This window comes from Aedes aegypti, chromosome 2, assembly GCF_002204515.2.
Source record: "Aedes aegypti strain LVP_AGWG chromosome 2, AaegL5.0 Primary Assembly, whole genome shotgun sequence".
NCBI classification, from domain to species: domain Eukaryota; kingdom Metazoa; phylum Arthropoda; class Insecta; order Diptera; family Culicidae; genus Aedes; species Aedes aegypti.
In genome coordinates, this window is record NC_035108.1 from 416,437,833 (window position 1) to 416,457,818 (window position 19,986).

The window sequence follows — 19,986 nt, forward strand, 5'->3', positions numbered from 1 at the left end:
CCAACAGATGTAGCTTTGGAGTAGCATACCATCTTCAAGGTACATTTTCGAGGACTCTGAAATTAGTAATGTCAATAACGGCGTCGGCCACGTCCTTACGGTTATCGGGAAAGGGAAGGAATATTAGTGTGACACCATTGTTACTAAAGACCGAGTATACCTCTGCATCTTCATGTTGGCCACGGGAAGGAGTTTTGTTAGTGGGAGGGCTTCAAAGCTACATGATCAGGATTCACCTTGGTAAGTGACGCGATTCATGTTAGCTCTGTTTAAAACGTTATCTATCAATGCGTCAACATCTTGAACATCGAATCATTCAAAGGTTTGAATCTCGAAATTTTATAAAACATGAATAAGCGCTTATGTCAACACTTAAAGTGACGAACCATTCATAGTTTGTTCAACAAATTCATAAAAAATACATGTTATGATACAAATATGTTATTACAAGCATGAAACGAGCTCACCAATTGGTAATCCATCTCCGACTGAACAGCAGTGATGGAAAGTGGCGAACAGTTTTGCTGAACTGGTACAAAAACAAAACCAAACACTCCCGAGCGTCAGAGCGCTGGTTTACTCGCATCTGTCGTGCTCCCGAGTAACCGAAGCTAAAAGTGAATCGCGAACGTGTTCAGAGCTGCTCAGAGTCATATTGTGCTTTTGGGAAAAAAACTGCTTCCCCTCCGAAATTTATGGTTTTCAAGGGTTTTGACTACAAACTAGTAGTTTACTGTCGATTTGATGGTTATATAATTAATTTGTCTGTCAACATCATAATTAATCACACTTTGCTCGGTTACTCGCGAGTAAACGTTCCCGAGTTTGTTGCTACTTCTTTTGACATGTTCTCCCGAGCAGACGGGTGTGGACTTACTCACACTTACCCAGTTCGCGAGTCGGTGATGTTTGTTATGCGTTAGTATACACTCGTGAGCTGCTTCGTGATGCGAACTTTTCCGCCACTGCTGAACAGTTACAATCGCAGTACCAACACGTATAAGCAGGAATATAAAATAACTCCGATGATGCGCGAATGAAGTGCAAACTGAAAAACAAAAAACACTCCGAGCGCGTAAAAAATGAATCGGGCAGCTTGAGTCTTCGCAAAGCACTACTCAAGCGAACGAAGCCACCGAAAACACACTCCGAGCGCGCGAAAATGAATCGGACTGCTTGGGTCTTCATGGATTCAAAACGATCTCACTTATTGGGATTTACTCAAAGCATATGGTTGTTTGAATCCTGGAGAAAAAGAATGTTCTTCGATGACTGTTGTACACTGACATTCCTTCCCCATCCTAACTGACTATAAGGACTTGGACGACGCCGTTATTGACCAATAATATGAGAGCTGCTGAAATGTGGACTTCGAGAATAAACGGCAAGTCCCATACCTTATTCATTTGGATCGAAGTGCAATTCTTACCAGCATTGATCAATCACGGAGAAGCAACCGTTAACATGTACGTACAGTCATGCTATGCTATGCTACTAATTTTATGCCCCGATTTCTGATGGTGCCCTCAGTCAGTGAATTAAATTGTCATTGAAACAAACGCAGAACAAACCACAAATCAAACGAGCGCATAGTCGTTTGTTTTAACTGTTGCAGATTTGGTTTGCAATCTTAAGAAAAAATTTCATGGTAAACATAGGCAACAATATTTTTGCAATCTTTTCAAGTCTTAATTAATAAGCGTTTTTAATATAAAATCAAATTTGTTTTATGATCGGTGTTTGATAATGCGGTAGTGTTTACCCACAAAGAGAAATTTCTCGGAAATTTAAAAAATAATATATAAGATGAAATTAATCGTGCCATTAATCAGTGTAATCAATTAAATTCGGCATCACAAGCAATTTCAATTAAGCTGCACATTTAAACAATTTGAAACAAGCATCCATGGATCCTTGGTATGCTGGGTATGTTCAGCACAATTGTGCTACTTCGTCCCCAAAGAGATATGAATATTGAAGTCTAATTTGAGAATGATAAGGAAAATTTGGAAGTTCTCCAAACTTAACTCCCATTGATTTTTTTTTTCATTCAATCCATGTATTATTAGTATCAAATACAATGTTCCACTACAATAATACAATATAACAATTTCTATCTTGTTCCAGTGCCCTGTCACCGTTGCTTGCATTCTAAAAGGAAGGTGTATTCCACAATGAACCACAATGACCACCACGACAACAAATGTCCGCACCCCTATCGCTTAAACTCTTCCCGGGCAGGTAAAATTGGATTAGAAGTACCATTGCTAATAGGGATGGGTAAACACAAATTTCATTCCACGACGGGGTTTACCCCCAGCCGACAGCTCATATGGCCCTAAAGGTTAAGGAAAGGTAACGTAGTGTCATTAATAATATTTGGACAGAATCGATTCCTTCTATCGCGTATTCTGGATGGTACGGAGATAGTTTTGATGTTGGTGATGGTGTAGTAAGCAGTGGCTTATCCCTCCACCCGCGCCGATCTAGATGATGATAATCGATGAGGGGCGTTGGTGGTTTCATTCTAACGATGGAACTTGTAACATCTGACAGGCGGCCCACGCGTAAATCCCTGGCGTCACGACGAGCAACAATCTCTAATGGGGCATGAATTTAATTATCTGCGGTACAAAGGGCCTGACTGGGACCGTGACGAAATCTATTTCCTTGTACACAATTTTGAGGTGAGTAAAACACATGCCACGGAGCCACATGTTCTGTCAGATCTCGGCAGGGAATCGAATGCGCGTCCGATGGCAAGTGCAGAAATTCTCATCAATTGTTCGCTTCCATCTAGATACATAATTCGTTGGAGAAAAAATAGCATAGAGCAAAGTGAGTCGGTGAAAAGCATATTTCTTCTGGTTTCTGGCCAAGATGAAGTCATTTATCCAATAAGTTACCGCCGTGCGTCGGGAAAGGTAGCAGCATATCGTAGAGACGCGAAGTCATAGGTCAACGCGGTAGACCTGGACCTGAACCTGAATCAGTCCCGTGGAAGCCGTCGCCGTGGATTTCCAGCTGTGAGCAAATTTTATTGGCTTTATGTTGCTCTTTGCCGCCGCTGTGCGCGATGTTCTGCGATCGGATTTGCCGGTCTCCCGGTCATATAACTATGAAAAATTTAAGGGCTTATGGCGTTTTCCAAAGGGTGCATGCTGTATGGATGTCTGGAAAAAGGGAAGAGTGTGATCTGTTGATATGCCGTGGGCGCCGTTTTGTAAAAGTAAACTTCACTTAGGTCAGAGGTCATTGGCGATGAAAAATAGCAAAATTAAGAAAGGAATTGATTTTGTTTTGATAATGAGGCATACAGTTCTGAATAAATATGGAAGAAGTGAATGGTGAGATGGAAATTATACAGGCATATAAACCAAATAACATTTGATAAGTATAATTTTGAAATAATTTGTAATGTATTTTAACACTAGGAGCCTCGGGATCGAAAACATCTCAATGGATCATCGGTTATATTTCAGCGATCTCAATCTATTTTCAAAATCGACTTTCAAAATTCTTCTCGAATTCGGCAGTTAATGAACTAAGGGTATTTCCTAGGTTTATCCAGTAATTCAGTAATCTAGTATTCCAAGCGATGGTATTTTTAAATAGATTTCAAACACCAATGGACATACCTACCTTGATATCTTGATGGCTATAGCGTAGCGTCACGCCATTTCCGGGCGCAATGTAGAGCTCCATCTTCGTCGGTCTTGGGCGAAACTTCTCCAGTTGCCCCGAACGTTTAGGGTCGCCAGGTCCTTTTCCACTGCGTATAGCCAGCGTATTCGTGGTCTTCCCCGAAGCCGCCGACCTCTACCTGGTTTCCTGCTGAATATTATTTTTGCAATTCTTTCTTCCGACATTCGCACTAAGTGACCAGCCCACTGAAGTCTGCCGTATTTTACACGATTGTTAATATTCGCATCTTTGTACACTTGATACAACTCGTGATTCATGCGTCTGCGCCACACACCATTTTCGAGTTTCCCACCAAGTATTGTCCGCAGCACTTTACGCTCGAAAACATCGAAAGCTTTCCGGTCTGACTCTTTCATCGTCCACGCTTCGTACCCGTAGAGAGCCACCGGAAGAATCAATGTTTGATACAAAGCGAATTTTGTTTCCGTTTGCAAGCTGCGGGACCTAAGCTGGTTATGTAGTCCGTAAAAGGCCCTATTCGCAGCCGCAACACGCCTTTTCACTTCACGGGAAACGTCGTTGTCACATGTCACAAGTGTTCCAAGGTAAACAAACAACAACTTCGACAACTTCAACAATTTCAACAACTTCAAACACATCCCAAACAAACACTACCTCAGCACCTACATCACCATGACTGATTCTATCTCTACCTGCAACCATGTACTTCGTTTTGGTAGAATTAATGGTCAGGCCTATCCTCGCTTGCTCCCTCTTCAGAAGCACGAAGGCCTCTTCCACTGACCTGCGAACGATTCCAATTAGGTCTATATCGTCCGCAAAGCCAAGGAGCATGTGCGACCTTGTGATAATAGTGCCATTTTTCTGCACGTCAGATCTCCTAATAGCACCCTCAAGTGCATTGTTGAACAGTAAATTCGAAAGTGCGTCTCCCTGCTTCAATCCGTGTAACGTCTCGAACGAGGTTGACACCTGCGACCCGAACACTTGATTTCGAACAATCCAGCGCAGCACGTATCAGCCTAATTAGTTTCGCCGGAAAATCATTTTCAGACATTATCTGCCAAAACCCATTTCTTTTCACTAAGTCGTACGCCGCCTTGAAATCAATAAACAGATGGTGAGTCTGCAAGTTATACTCCCGGAATTTATCTAGGATCATTCGCAAGGTAAACATCTGGTCCGTTGTCGAACGGCCCTCACGAAAACCGAACCGACGAAGGACTCCTCGAGCGGTCGCAGTCTGTTAAACAGGATGCGCGACAGAATTTTGTACGCCGAATTCAGCAGCGTAATTCCTCTGTAATTGGCACACTTCAGTCTGTGCCCTTTCTTGTACATAGGGCTCATCCAACCAGCCAGTGGGCAATTCTTCGTCCTCCCATACCTTCAGAAGTACTCGGTGGATCGACTGGTAAAGCTGCTCGCTTCCGTACTTGAGAAGCTCGACCGGGATCTCGTGCTTCCCAGCAGCCTTACAGTTCTTCAGCTCGCTGATAGCCTTTTTAAACTCTTCTATGGTCGGTGGGTCCACAGCTTGATCGTCATCATCTATGTTCATCCTGTTCCTCGCTACATTTCCATGCCCACTGTTCAACAATTGCTGAAAGTGCTCCTTCCACCTGGCAGCCACCGCCGTTTTATTGGTCAGCAAATTCCCCTCTCGATCATTTCACATGGCGGGCACTGGTACGGTATTGTGCCGCGCACCATTGACCGTTGCATAGTATCTCCGCATATCATACCGGTTCATGCTTCTTGAGCGTCAGCTACCACACTTTCTTCGTGCTGTCTTTTCTTTCTGCGGTGGATTCGCTTTTCTTCGGCTCTTGCTGCCTTGTACCGCTCTCTGTTCAGTCGGGTACCGGCCACAAGCATACGGCTTCTGGTGACATTCTTCATGTCTGTCACTCTCTGACACTCTTCATCGAACCAGTCGTTTCGTCTTCGTCGGTGACCATTGCCGATCACTTCCCGCGCCGTTGTTGTCACAGCTTCGTGGATAGGGTCCCACAGGCTGTCGACGTCTCCAGCAACGTTGATTCTTCCCAACTGCTCGTCAAATTTCTGACGGTACTGTGCAGCTACCCCATCAGTCGACAAGCGTTTTATATTCAAGCGGAGCGTTCTGTGTGTTGTGGAACTCGTGACGCTGGATAACCGCGCTCGAATTTTAGCTACAACGAGATAATGATCCGAGTCGATATTAGGGCCTCGGAAGGTCCTGACATCCATGACCTCTGAGAAATGTCGCCCATTAACCAGCACGTGGTCTATTTGGGAGCAGGCATCGCCACTCGGGTGTCGCCAGGTGTGTTGGTGGATATTCCTGCGTACGAAGTAGGTACTGCTGATTGCCATCCCTCTAGCAGCAGCGAAGGTTACTAGCCGCAGGCCATTATCATTGGTAACGGAATGAAGGCTTTCCGTTCCAATAAGGGGTCGGAAGAAATCTTCTTTCCCGATCTGCGCATTTGCGTCGCCGATAACTATCTTCACGTCTTGTTTTGGGCACTATCCCTTGGCCTTATCCAGGCTCTCATAGAACTTATCCTTCATGTCATCGGGCTTATCGTTCGTTGGCGCACATATGCTGATCAGGCTGTAGTTGAAGAACTTGCCCCTCATTATCAACACACAGATTCGGTCGCTTACCGGTTTCCACCGAATAATTTGCTTCTTCTGCTTCCCAATCACTATGAAGCCAACTCCACGTTCTGCTCTGTCGCCACCGCTGTAGTAGATGTGGTACTTGAATGAAGTGTTGGCGATGGGGTCCACCATTCGGGATTCGCGTTCTCCGGTTCTCGGCCAGCGTATTTCCTGGATAGCTACCACGTTCACGACAACATTCCGCAGTTCACGAGCCAGGAGCCCAACACGCGCGGGTTTATTCAAAGTTCTCACGTTCTAAGATCCAACTTTCCAACCGTTGTCCTTTATTCGTTGCCGGGTCTGTTGCCGTAAAATCGTTTGCTCTACTTTTGCCTTTCTTGGTTGGTGAAGATTCTTCGATAGGCCACCTAACCAGGGTTGCGCTACCTACATCGTGTTAGAGGGGCTGCCTCCTCGGTGCTGACACGATACAGCAATGTCCGTTTGTTCTTTACATGATGACCACGGTCATAGCCATCACAACCATCCACCTTTCCAGGGCTTTGGACCTGTAGCTCAGGTTCTCAATAGTTTCAAGTTCTTTCGGACATGCTACTATGGTGAGCCGTTATGCACTATCGGTGTTTTATGACATGAGTTTAATTGAACTCAGTGAATATGTTTAGGCATAAATAGAAAGGTTTGACTACAATCCAAACTTTTAATTGGAAAACAACAACAAAAAAACCGATTTTCCAAATTTTATTTTCTATATTTCCAAATTTAAAGCGAAGCAACGTAGTTTTTTTTGGCATAAAAATGAGTATGAAAGACGTGTAATTCTATTTCATCAAAAATCGTTTTTTCACACTCCAAATCTATTTTATTTAAAAATCTACGAAAACCCCTGTTTATGAACATAAAAATCAAAGTATATAACGAAAACATGTTTTTTTTAACGAAAAATTGATTTTAAATAGAAATCTTTTAAACATGATTTATAAAAACCCAATATTCCGATTACACTCAAAATTTTTACCAAAATTAACGAAAATATTACTCTAAACAACTGTATTCTTTCTGCTAATATAAATGTTTGCGATGACTTTATACTTACTGGGGAAATGATCACATGATTTATAGGTAAACATGATCGAATAATAAATATGTTTCTTAGATGTTAAAGTACAATATATTTTGAGTGTAATATTATAGTACTATTGGTGTAAAAACACGATTTTGAACAAAAAATGGCACATGCTGCGGTTTAACAGAATTCCGACCATATGTAATTACAATTGAGCTCATGGACATCTTAGAGGTTACTTTGAATGTTGATTGTTATGCAAATGGATTCGAAAACTAGGATTTCTCGTTATTAACTTGACTTCTATAATCGTTGTTATGTCGAAAAATTGCATATCATAACCATGAATTTCGATTGATAAGCAAGTTGTTTGAAAAACAAAGTTTGTCATTACACTTTTTTTTTATCAAATTTAGGGGAGGGATTATTAGTCGAGCACTCGACACTGAAGAAGTCTGTGAGTCGCAGACGCAATAGGCCTATCTGTTAAGATAAGTAACATATTAGAGTTTAAAGGTATTTGCTCGCCTTACTAGTGATTTTAGTATTTTATTTTTTGCAAAAAGTGAAGCGTTTAAGTTCAATTAGTACATTTTTTCTCTTAAGGTTTGTCATAGTTTTAAAAGTAAGGAATGAGTGATTTCAAATATTACTATCTCTGCTCAATCATGTTTCTTCTTCTTCTTTTTGGCATTACGTCCTCATTGAGACAGAGCCAACTTCTCAGCTTAGTGGTCTTATGAGCACTTTCACAGTTATTAACTGTTAGCTTTCTATGCCAAAGTTGCCATTTTCGCATTCTCATATAGCTTGGCAGGTATGTTGATACTCTCTGTCCAAGGAAGTCTAGGAAATTGCCTTTACGAAAAGATCCTGGACCGAACAGGAATCGAACCCAGACACCTTCAGCATAGCTTTGCTTTGTAGCCGCAGACTCTAATCACTCGACTAAAGAAGGCCTTACGCACTTAAATTTTATTACAGGAATCCGTGAATATCGCCGTAATCTCAACAGCTGAAAAGATCGGTGAAATAAATTAACGTACGGTAATTTTTTACAGTTTTCTGTAAAATTTCACCGGAATCCGTTGAATTTCGACGGAATTACAGTTCAGATGTTGAGATAACGGTGACATTTACGGATTACGGTAAAATAATTTAAGTGTGCATGTTTCTGGACACAAATAATCCAGCTTATTAAAAAAATGCATATTACACTGATTCATAGGCAATCATATCAAGAAACAAAGATAACTTGATTATTTTTCAACCAATATATTATTATATCAATATATTTTTACTCGAAAATGCCTCCGAGCTACTGCAATCAAGGTCGGTAAAACTACATGTCATTGCTTTGAATTCAGGTTCGTAGACAAAGAGCTAAGGATCAATGACATTTCTTAGTTCTTTCCAGTAATATTACTTAAACCTTTCAGTCGTCGCACGGTCTGCCACCGTCAGAACCACCACGCTGCTGTTGTGAACAAAAAGCGAGCTTTTTTCAGCAGTGTTGTACAAAATACAACAGCGCGACGACTGAAGTGTTAAGTGTAATCAAATATTTATATTTCTGCTAATACATGTTCACTGCAATTATGTAAGCAAATAAGTTTTGAAAAAATGTAGAGAATGTTTTATTGAACAATTACAGAAGAAAATACTCGATTCCACCCCATTACCTCGAATGTTATTACCCCGATTTCTAATATCATGGGGAAATGTCATCAATGTCAACATGTCAACATAGTTTTAAATTCGGGGAAATAGCATTCAGGGTAATGGAATTCGGGAAGATGGCATTCGGGAAAATGAGACTCGAGGTAATGGAGTAGGATCGAAACACTCAACTAGGACGTACCCATCTTGAGATTAAACTAACCTAGATCAGTAATAACCATACTTACTTTAGTTTTGATGGCGCTACGTCCTTCAAGACATGGCCTGCCCCACAAACTCGTTCCATCACTGCTTGCTTCCAGTTTCTCGATCGTCCCACACTTCCAAGATCCTCCTCCTCTTGATAAAATCCAAGTAACATTGGTAGCTGAATAACAGTTTATTCAGTTAAAATGTCATTTATACAACATCTTTTTAGCTGGATAAGCTGTTATTCAGCTACCAATGTTACCTGGGAAACCACCTACCTCGTTGCGCCCCTCTTCGTCTTGTACCTGTTGGATTCGAAATGAACACCATTTTTGCGGGGCTGTTGTCCGGCATTAGCACAACGTATCCTGCCCATCGTACATTTAGGGATCACCTGTAAGGTGGACTTTTGCCACTCTGGAACAGGCAGTCCAAAGAGTTGAAACGTAGACAATTGAAACAACCGCAACCGTCACTACACGACTATTTGAATATTGAGGCGCATTCAAAAGCAAATAAATATATTTAACTCCTGACGTGCTCAAGCAGCTTGTTGAGTATTTTCATCATTTCCGGTTAGTTTTCATGGTCCTGTGCTCCCAGCAGCACCATTCAGGTGTCTGTCGCAATTTTTTCTTCCACCTATTGAACACTACATATTTATACACGTCGAAATCTATATGTCATAGCATAGACCGATCCATTCAACGCTTCTAGCAGTCAGTCAGTTGACCTCCTATTCTGGACGTTCATATTTGCATTTTTGGTATTTTTTGGATTTCTCGGGAAAGATTTTGATGCTATGATGAGGTATTCAGCATAACTGCGGAATATATCCAGTCATGTACCGACGTCAAAACATATTTCCATATCGTATTCCATCCCATTTGTGGTTATTTGTATCTCCCCATGTTTCCGAATTACTACAATCGCTCAAAGGCTTACAGCACGAATCGAATAATTATTCCAATATTAATAGCTAATTTCCTGACGCTGGTATAGCATTCTATAAGAAGGTGAAAGCATCGCACGCAGCACATTTTCCCCTCCCGATGTCCATTTCTTGATCGTCTGACCACGAACTGCTGGCTGTAAGGCCTCCCGTAAGAGTTACAAACCGTGTGTCATTACGCTCCCGCCGCAAATTGATCGCCATCGTTGAGGTGAACATAAACAAATCATCTACTTAGAGAGTAGGAAAATCTCTACCGATTTGATCCATTCAGGTCGCGCTGGTGGGGTCTAAATAGAACCTATAAATAACCCGGCCGATGATATCGTTACGATTGCACTGGGCTGGATGGGGGGCGATGGTAGTAAGCTACCATGGTCGCACTTTTAAATGCTTCATTTATCATACCGGGTAAGCGGTTAAGGTCAGAGGAACCTTGAAACCTGAAGGTGGTCAGTGACTTGGGTTGAGTTTACCTGATTAAGTTGACGAGACATCCAAAGGAAATGACCGAGATTATTCGATTCACTTTTCGGCATTCAGCGACTTTTAAACGGCAATTTATTAACTTTGTGCACTAGGGTGTCCAAAAATGACACTTTGTCAGTAAACTCAGAGGTTGAACCTCGGCAAGGTAGGCAAAGGTTTTACAAATATATTTCTGTACGCGGAAGTTCCATCAGAACTCGACGCATCCGGCAGTGGCTACGCGCCACGAGCTGATATGTCGAGGGATAAAGATGGCAGTATTTTGTTGAGCGGACGTGAGGTGATCGAAAAGTGGAAGCAGCACTACGACGAACATTTGAACCTCTAAGCGTCATTTGTAAGAGTTCTTACCTTACAAAGTTTTATTTGTAACATCTTCTTCTACTCTTTGGAGTTTGAACCCCTAAAATTTCTGACAAGATAATATTTTGGAACACCCTTTCGCACTCGCAACTGAAGGAAATGAAGACAGAATCTAACTCCGGCACTTCCTCCGCTCGTTCTTTGGAAACCAGGAACTACAACAATCACCGACCGACCTTCTTTCCTAGGCGACGATGATGGTGGCAATCGCTCGGTCCGGCGGCATAAGTTATTAACATATCGTGTAAATAAATTAAATATTAGTATCACATTAATTACGGCATTTTGCGCTGCTTTTGATGTGCCGAGACCGCCTTCATCGCGAACCGGACAACGCGTGTATCGTGTTTGTCCAGGCCCTGCTAAATACGAATACTTACAACGTCGGCGTGTGCTGCGTCGTCAGGGGTCTCGCCTTTCGGGATGCTAATGGTCCCTTTCACCACCACAGCCACCTCCTTCCGAAGGGTCGCAACTCGCAAGGGACGAAAAGTGCGTAACGTGAGCGAATGGACAGACCCGAGATGCCACCGAGATTTATTTATGGTTGACTTGCTGGCGGTTGCGAGTGAACGGATAACCTGTGTCCAACTGCAGTGCACGAAGGATGGTAACTCTGAGGTATGAAGTAAGGGTATGTGAAAGGGATATTTTCATGTCAATACAAAACGAAACGATATGCGGAATTTTTGATGGCAAAACGTAAATAAATATCAAAATGTTACGTAAACATCTTTACAATTATCGAAACAAAACTTAATTTTTAATTAATTTAATTTTCATGTTCATTTATGTTGTATTTTCTGCTTTTCGGAGTAGGCTTGCTACAGGTTTTCATTATGTTTTCGCAAAAAAGGCTCCAGAACGGTGTCTTTGATAACTGAATATTGATTTAAATTTAGTGACCAGACGTCCCGGACCATGCCTTGCTATTGGCCGAAAAAAAATGCCATTATGAAAAAGAAAACCCAATCTTGTATTCGTTGGAAAGGGTATTCCAAAGAATGTTAATAAGTTTACTTTAACAAAACTGATCCGAATAATATAAAAACTTTAGAAAAAAGAATATATCCAGAAAAAAAAGAAAGACCTGTAGGAAATTTCCAGAACCGCACTCAGTGTCGGTGCCAAAAGTGGGATCATGGTACCGAACATTGCCGCATTGAAGCTAAATGCATGATTCGCGGAGGTTTTTCTCACGCTAAGGACGTCTGTCCTGTGAAGGAAGATACCAAAGAGTTTGTATGCGCAAATTACGGGAGCAGCCAAAAGATTTAGTTTTGGGATTGCCCTTCGCAAAAACGAATCGTTGAAGTTTGTACCAGGCAGTTGAACGGAAACGTTTCTCGTAGCCGGAATTTCCCAGGAAGAATCTCCAACAATTATCATTTTGAATTCAGCTTCGTCGAAATTTTTCCAACATAACGAATCGAAATGAAATAAAAAAACCATACACTTCGCTTCATTGGGTTCCATAGCATTCAGTGAAGTTTCATTCCAAACCGCATTTAACGCAAATATTCGAAATATCGCATACCCCTAGTACGCAATGCTGAGAAATGCAGTGTTTGACATGATGGACGACGACAGACGGAGCTCGCTCATTGCAGTCCAGCCAGAGGGGCGACGATTAGCTGATAAATAGATGTTAGCACTTGCGCTAAATTTATTCTGCAAGTCCTCCGCAAGCCATGTGAGGTCAGAGGGGGGTGCGAGGAAAATCCGTACAGGCACGCAGCTGTTGGTTGGATTAGCGGAGAAATGCTTCAAGGAAGCTAATTTTTTATCTGAATAGCCTGGATGTGGCGTGGTCAGTGGAGTGTAATTGATTGAATGCGATTTTAAGATTGCTGGAGCGGTGATATGTAGGGAAACAAATATTAGTGAGTTTACTGTCCATACCGAGGGGAAATTAAGATGTATAAGCAGAAATGGAATTTGAATTATTTCATGTGTGGATACAAATATTAGGTCAGCATTGTCAAGTTCCATTTGTAGAAGACCAAAATAATATGTGTTATTTTAGTTACAATTTTACAGTCAACGTTTGTGTAATATCCAATCAGTTCATTCTAACGTTTTTTTATTGTTAAACAAAATCATAAATAAATACCATAAAAATATCATTATTATTCCATTTCATTCAATACTTCCTTTTTTTATCTTTTTTGGAATACTCGTGTCCTTCATTTAGTGCATGAAGTATTCGATTTTGATGCAATTATCATTATTTACCATTTTGCAAAGAGCATCTTAGAGGGTATTCCTTAGCCGAGTGGTTAGACTCCGCGGCTACAGCAAAGCCATGCTAAAGGTGTCTGAGTTCAATTCCCGGTCGGTCCAGGGTCCTTAAGTGATGGGAATTTTCGTGACTTCCCTGGGATTAGAGTATCATCGTACTTGCCACACGATATACGAATGCGAAAATGGCAACTTTGCTACAGAAAGCTCTCAGTTAATAACTGTGGAAGTACTCGTAAAAACTGAGCTGAGAAGTAGGCTCTGTCTCAGTGAGGACGCTTTGCCAAGAAGAAGAAGATGAACATCTTTAGAAACATATTCGGCTATTTAAACTTTTTGAAGTTAACAGTTTGTCAGAATTAAACTCTCAAAAAAGCTCTTTATTCCGGTTCCGCCACTAAGCTGGTTGAGTGATACTGATTTTGACAATGAATCGGTACTCTTGCGTATATCGCGTAGTTATTGCTTCACCCTATAAGGTTCGATTTTTTTTTCTGTGAACAGGTTCCATCGCATTAGACATTTTAGTTTGATACGTTATTACAATCTTTAAAATTCATTAAGGGATGTAAAACCATAAAATGCTAAACAAATTATTCCTATAATTCCATCAAGAGTTCAACTCGAGATTTTCCAGGAATTTTCTCCAGGAATTTTCTCCAGAAAACCTTTTGAGAAATTAAGCAGGGTTTTCGTTTGGTTAATTCTCCAATAATTATTTTAAGAGATCCAGAGACTTTTGTCTTGAAGATATTTGTCATGTTTTTCATCAGTGATATCTTTAGGATTTCATTTGGAAATATCTACCGGTTTTTTTTTTTTCAAGAAATCCCTCCAATTTTGTTTTGAAAAATCTCCTTGGCACCTCCTAGAGAATCCTGTAAGGATGAATATCGTAGAAGAGGTAATTTTGATAGATTTTTGAGAGAAAATTTGAATATATAATTCAATGCAAAAGTATTTTATTTCATATTTTTAAAACAATTACTGGTAACTATCGATTGCAGTTGATAGATTGCATAACGACTCATTTCGAATGGACCAATAATTTTTCATATAATCGAAAGTCGATTTCACAGCGTAACAAAAAATACCTTATTGCGTGTCTCATGGATCAAATTATGTGTCTCTAGTAGATTTGAGGTAACTGAATGTCATGCCTTTCTCTGAAATTTTCCTGCACGTCACAATTTTTGGCAACAGGCCTCCAAAGTTAAATTAAAAGTAAAGTTTATCAAACCACCAAGCATGCAAAATAGGACTTTAACTTTCTTTTCAGATATAATTTGATTGAGTTTGAACGATAAAGTTAAGACTACATCGACTTTTTGCCATGCTTGCAATCTCTATACATAATTCTTCGTTTCATTTATATGAAAAAATACAATACTGTTCTAAGTCATCAAAAATAACTTCTGAGCATCTAGAGTATTACGAACTTTGTTGATAAGTATTGTTATACACATGAAGTTTGAATTCTGTATCAAATAAAACAAATTAATTACCATACAAGCTGGCAAACTTGTATGCAAGTTGACTGAAATAGTAAAATTTTGCTGCCAATATCTCAAAAACTAGACGTGCCATTGTATTTTTGAAAACGGCAATGGAGTCACCCACCCTTAACTAGGTAAAAAGCGGTAATTTGGCGCTTGAGACAAAAATGTGTTCCGCAGTGTTTTCGGTGTTGAGGTAACTTTGATAATGAGGATGTAAACATATGTGTTGCCGTTGGAGGAAGCGCCGAACTATTGTTTGGAATCATTGCAGTTGAAACTGGATTATTAACGTTTATTAGATATTGTAGAAAACAAACAGAATTTGTTTCAAAAATCACCTGCAAAGATCACCTAAAATCAAACATACATTCCAAACATAATTATAAGACGGATTTCACGCCAACTCGACACGCGATTGGCAGCACCCCTTCAGAATTCAATGAAACTTTCTGGATGTCAAAAGTATGTAAAACTAAAATACTTTACATATTTTGTTTTTTTCAAAATCGATCTAGACTAACATTTGAAAAGGGTCAAAGTTTTTTTTACTTTTTTTTATAAACCCGTATAACTCGAAAACGGTAAGAACTACAAAAAAAGTGTTGTATGGGGGACTGTTGTGAAATTTCCTGAAGTTTTTGAGAAAAATATTAAAAAAATAAAAACACATTTTCTACACTGAAAAAAAAATATTCAAAACTTCAAAGTCGATTTAAACAAAACGGCCACTTCAGATTTTGATCATCCTTAAGCAAAAAGTTTGGTTTTTAAATTTACTAAAAGTCGTCCATACATTGCAAATTGGGCATATTTTAGAGAAAAAAGCGAAATGGTGTTTTCTAACATCGATTTTTTTAAGTCCCAATGTTTTTTTTTTTTTTACTTTTTTTATAGACCCGTATAACTCGAAAACGGTAAGACCTACAAAAAAGTGTTGTATGGGGGACTGTCGTGAAATTTCCTGAAGTTTTAGATAAAAATATTAAAAAAATAAAAACACATTTTCTACACTGAAAAAAAAAATGATTCAAAACTTTAAAGTCGATTTAAGATCTATTAAATTTAATTAAAAAAAAACTGTATAATTCCGTTTTATTTCTTTTCACTACTCCCAATAAAACAAAAATAATCTATTTTGTGATAAAAACTCATTTATCACTTGAAAATATGATCTCTAGTATGAAAGCGAAATAAAAATTAAATAAAAAAATCATTTTGGACTTAAAAAAATCGAAGTAAGTTAGAAAACCTTTTTTCCCTAAAATATGCCCAATTTGCAATGTATGTACGACTTTTAGTATATTTAATTACGAAACTTTTTGCTTAAGGATGATCAAAATCTGAAGTGGCCGTTTTTTTTAAATCGACTTTGAAGATTTGAATCATAATTTTTTCAGTGTAGAAAATGTGTTTTTATTTTTTCAATATTTTTTTCTAAAACGTCAGGAAATTTGACGATAGTCCCCCATACAACACTTTTTTGTAGGTCTTACCGTTTTCGAGTTATACGGGTTTATAAAAAAAGTGAAAATAAACTTTGACCCTTTCCAAATGTTAGTCTAGATCGATTTTGAAAAAACAAAGTATGTAAAGTATCTTAGTTTCACATAGTCTTCACACCCAGAAAGTTTCATTGAATTCTGAAGGGGTGCTGCCAATCCTTTTGTCGAGTTGGCGTGAAATCCGTCATAAGTCTTCATTAATCGGTAAAAAACAATATTTCTGATAAGTTATCGAAATTGAATTCAACATAAATTGAATATTATTGAATATTTCGAACAAAACTGAAAGAATTACTTAAAGCAAATAGGACATTTCGTTTAATACCATAAGGCAATTTTTGACTCCGTTTAAAAAAATGGCCCAATTTGGAAAAATGATTTTCGCTAAGAGATTTGAGAGCGGATTCATGTTCTACTATAACTGGGCTATCAGGAATAAGTGACGAAGTCTTTAAATCTTTATAAAAAAATGATCGTAGAACAGAATGTTTGATGCACTTAGATTGCGGATGTGCGAATCTCCATTTCCCGATGTTAACCCGTTAACGCCCAAGGTATCCCACAATTATGCTTCAATCTAGAAAATGTTATGAATAATTGCGTTCCCATAAAATAAACACTGTTTCAGCAAAAAAAAATAAAAGTCTATGGTGAGGATCCAACAAAATCTTAAAAGTGTGTCGTCAATATCTGATAACTCTATAGAATTAATTTTGCATTTTATTAGAATAAAGTCAACGCTTATTGATCTTTTAGAAACAGTAAGCATTGTAAAAAATATTTTCAGTTGGAAACGTTCAAATTTTTAACTACCACTACGGGAGAAACTTACGCTTCCAACAAAGGGTCCAGAAAAAGTTAAAAGTCCAACTTTGAAAATGCATATCTCCGTCCTTTCTAAAGCGATTTTCAAAATTTTTGCAGAAATACAATTAGACACTATTTGACATCAATATCCATTTAAAATTTATAAAAAAAGTTCTTGAACAAGAGATACTTCTAAGTGTTATCTGGTACTGATTTGTGACACAAATTTTGCAATGTAACAAATATTCAAGGTAATAAATTATGGTTTAATTGAAGAAAAAAAGTTCTGGAACCATAATTCATATGTTTGGGTTGAAATATTATTTTTTGATTACACTCAAAATCTGTTTTACTCAAGAATCATAGAAAATCCATATGATTAAACCATTTTTTCATATATATCAAAATTCGACCAGGTGACAAGTAGTTTTTTCTACATGAGTTGAATTGTAGAGGCCCAGCAAACATTTTTGGGCAGAAATAGAAGTTTTTGATTACACTCAAAAAATCTTTTATTTAAAAAAACGAAAAATTATTACAATTTTTTCCAACACTGTTTGCCGAAGTCTATTGAATATATTTGTGCAGAAATATAATTCTACTATTACACTCTAAATAGATTTCAAATTTCAAAATTACTTTCATCCCATTTTTCAACACCATTGGCAATAAATCAAAATTTAGTGCGATGACATCTTGTTTTGCGCTATTAATTTTATTATAGAAGTCTGGTGAACATGTTTGGCCAGAAAATAAAAAGTTTGAGTGCATTCAAAATTTATATTATTTTAAAAACTACGAAAAGACGTCAAACAACTTATGCAAACAAACTTAGTTCGAAAAAAACACACATGTCATCACATTGAGTTTTGATTTGTAATTTATAAAAAAAAACCCTTTTTTATAAATAACAAATAATAGAATATTTCCTAGTTTTATGAGTGAAATAAATTTTGAGTGTTATCTTAAAATTAATTCTTGCTCAAACATGTTCACTAGACATTTTAAAGCAAATTCTTGTCCAAAATAACATATCATTGCTCTTCATTTTGATTTACAGACTAACATTCCAAAACCTTGAATTTTAGTAGCACATCAGATAAAAAAAGTGTAAACATATTTCTGCTCTAACACGTTGAACTAGGCTTCAACAATCAATGCAGTGTCGAAAAATACACGTAACTACCAAACAGCTATGAAAAAGATTTTGTTTCTATTTCTGCTCAAACATATTTTCTAGACTTTCAGAATGAAATTGAGGTCGAAAAAAATGAATGTCATCGCTTCAAGTTTAGATTTACTAACAAATAGTTTAAAACAATGAAGGTTCTCTCAATTTTTTTGCAACATAAATTTTGAGTGTAATCTGAAATTTTCATTTCACCCCAAACCAAATTTTTATAAGCAAATAAATACAAAAAAACAATATATGTAATCCGCTTTGAATTTCGATTGGTAAGTTCAAATTTTGGGTTTCTTGATGTTTTTCAGGCAAAGGAAATTTTGAGTGTAATCAAAAATTTCTCTTTGTGCTCAAATATAATCACTGTTCTTGTAAAATCAAATCTACTACTAAGAACTACACATCATTGCTTTGCAACTTGATTATTGGCATACAGTTTTACAAAATAAGTTTTTTCAATGTTCATTTGTGGTAAAATAAATTTTGAGTGTTTTCGTAATTTATTATTTCTTCCCAAATATGGTCACTGAATTCAATTCATGCCAAAAAAAATGCCTTTGCCATTGCTTTATTTTTTGATTTTAAGAAAAAAAGATTGAAAATCTAGGGTATCTTGTATTTTTTTGCAAAAATTGCTTTATGTGTAATATAAAATAACTATATCTGCTCATATGTGTTCGCCGCACATGTTCAAGCAAACTTATACTTAAAAGCTAGATATCATTGCTATGAAATTTGATTTACTTGCAAACAGATTGGAAACCTAAAGTGTCTCGTAGATTTTTGAATAAAACAAATTTTGAGTGTTATCAATAATATATATTTCTACCCAAAAAAATGCACTGAACTAATGTTGTCAAATTGATAGCAATAAAACTACATGTCTACACAAGTTTTGTTTTATAAGCCAACAGTATCAAATAACGAGTATTTATTATTACTGTTTAGGAAAATAAATTTTGAGTGTAATCAAAAAACTCTTTTTCTGCTAAAACGATTTTATTGCACTTCTACAAGAACTTTCGTGTCGAAAAAATATGTCATCGCTTTGAATTTCAATTTTATTGTTGAATATATTTTCCGAAATGCTTGGAATTGTCTATTGCTAAATAACTTCAGGTAGACGCATTTATTTCGAGACAATAAAAATTGACGCTAATGTTGAATGATGCTCGGTTCCATTGCTGAAAGAATTTCTGAAATCGCTTCGAAAACAACAGAGATATGCATTGTCAGAGTTGAACTTCCGAGTTTTTCAGGGGGTTATTTGTGTCGGTATTAGGTTTATTTGACCATTATGCGCACCCTAGTGATTCCGAAAAAAATTTCCACTGAGTGGAAGATATCTGGTCTGTGGAAAATGTCTCCAAAAATTATGTCATTATATTTTGTGTCGTTTTCAAGTTATTTGCGCAAATCACTGTCCTCAATTGAAGACGCTGGGCGTTTGGGGCATCTGTCCTCAAAATAGAACGCTGGGCGTTAACGGATTAAGCGAGACTCAGCTAACAAATTAAATGCTTACTTAGCAACGAAGCACGATTTGCTGATACTCGGCTTTTTTTGCTTAGGGTAAGTGTTCCCTTAGTTGTGGGTGTTCCTATAGTTGCGGTAGTGGCATTTTAACTGATTTTATAACTTTAGCCACAGAACCGACGCTGTCAATCGACGTATTTGCTTGTTGATACATGGAATAATCGAAAAAAGCGTTCAAATTGCTTTAAAACTGATGA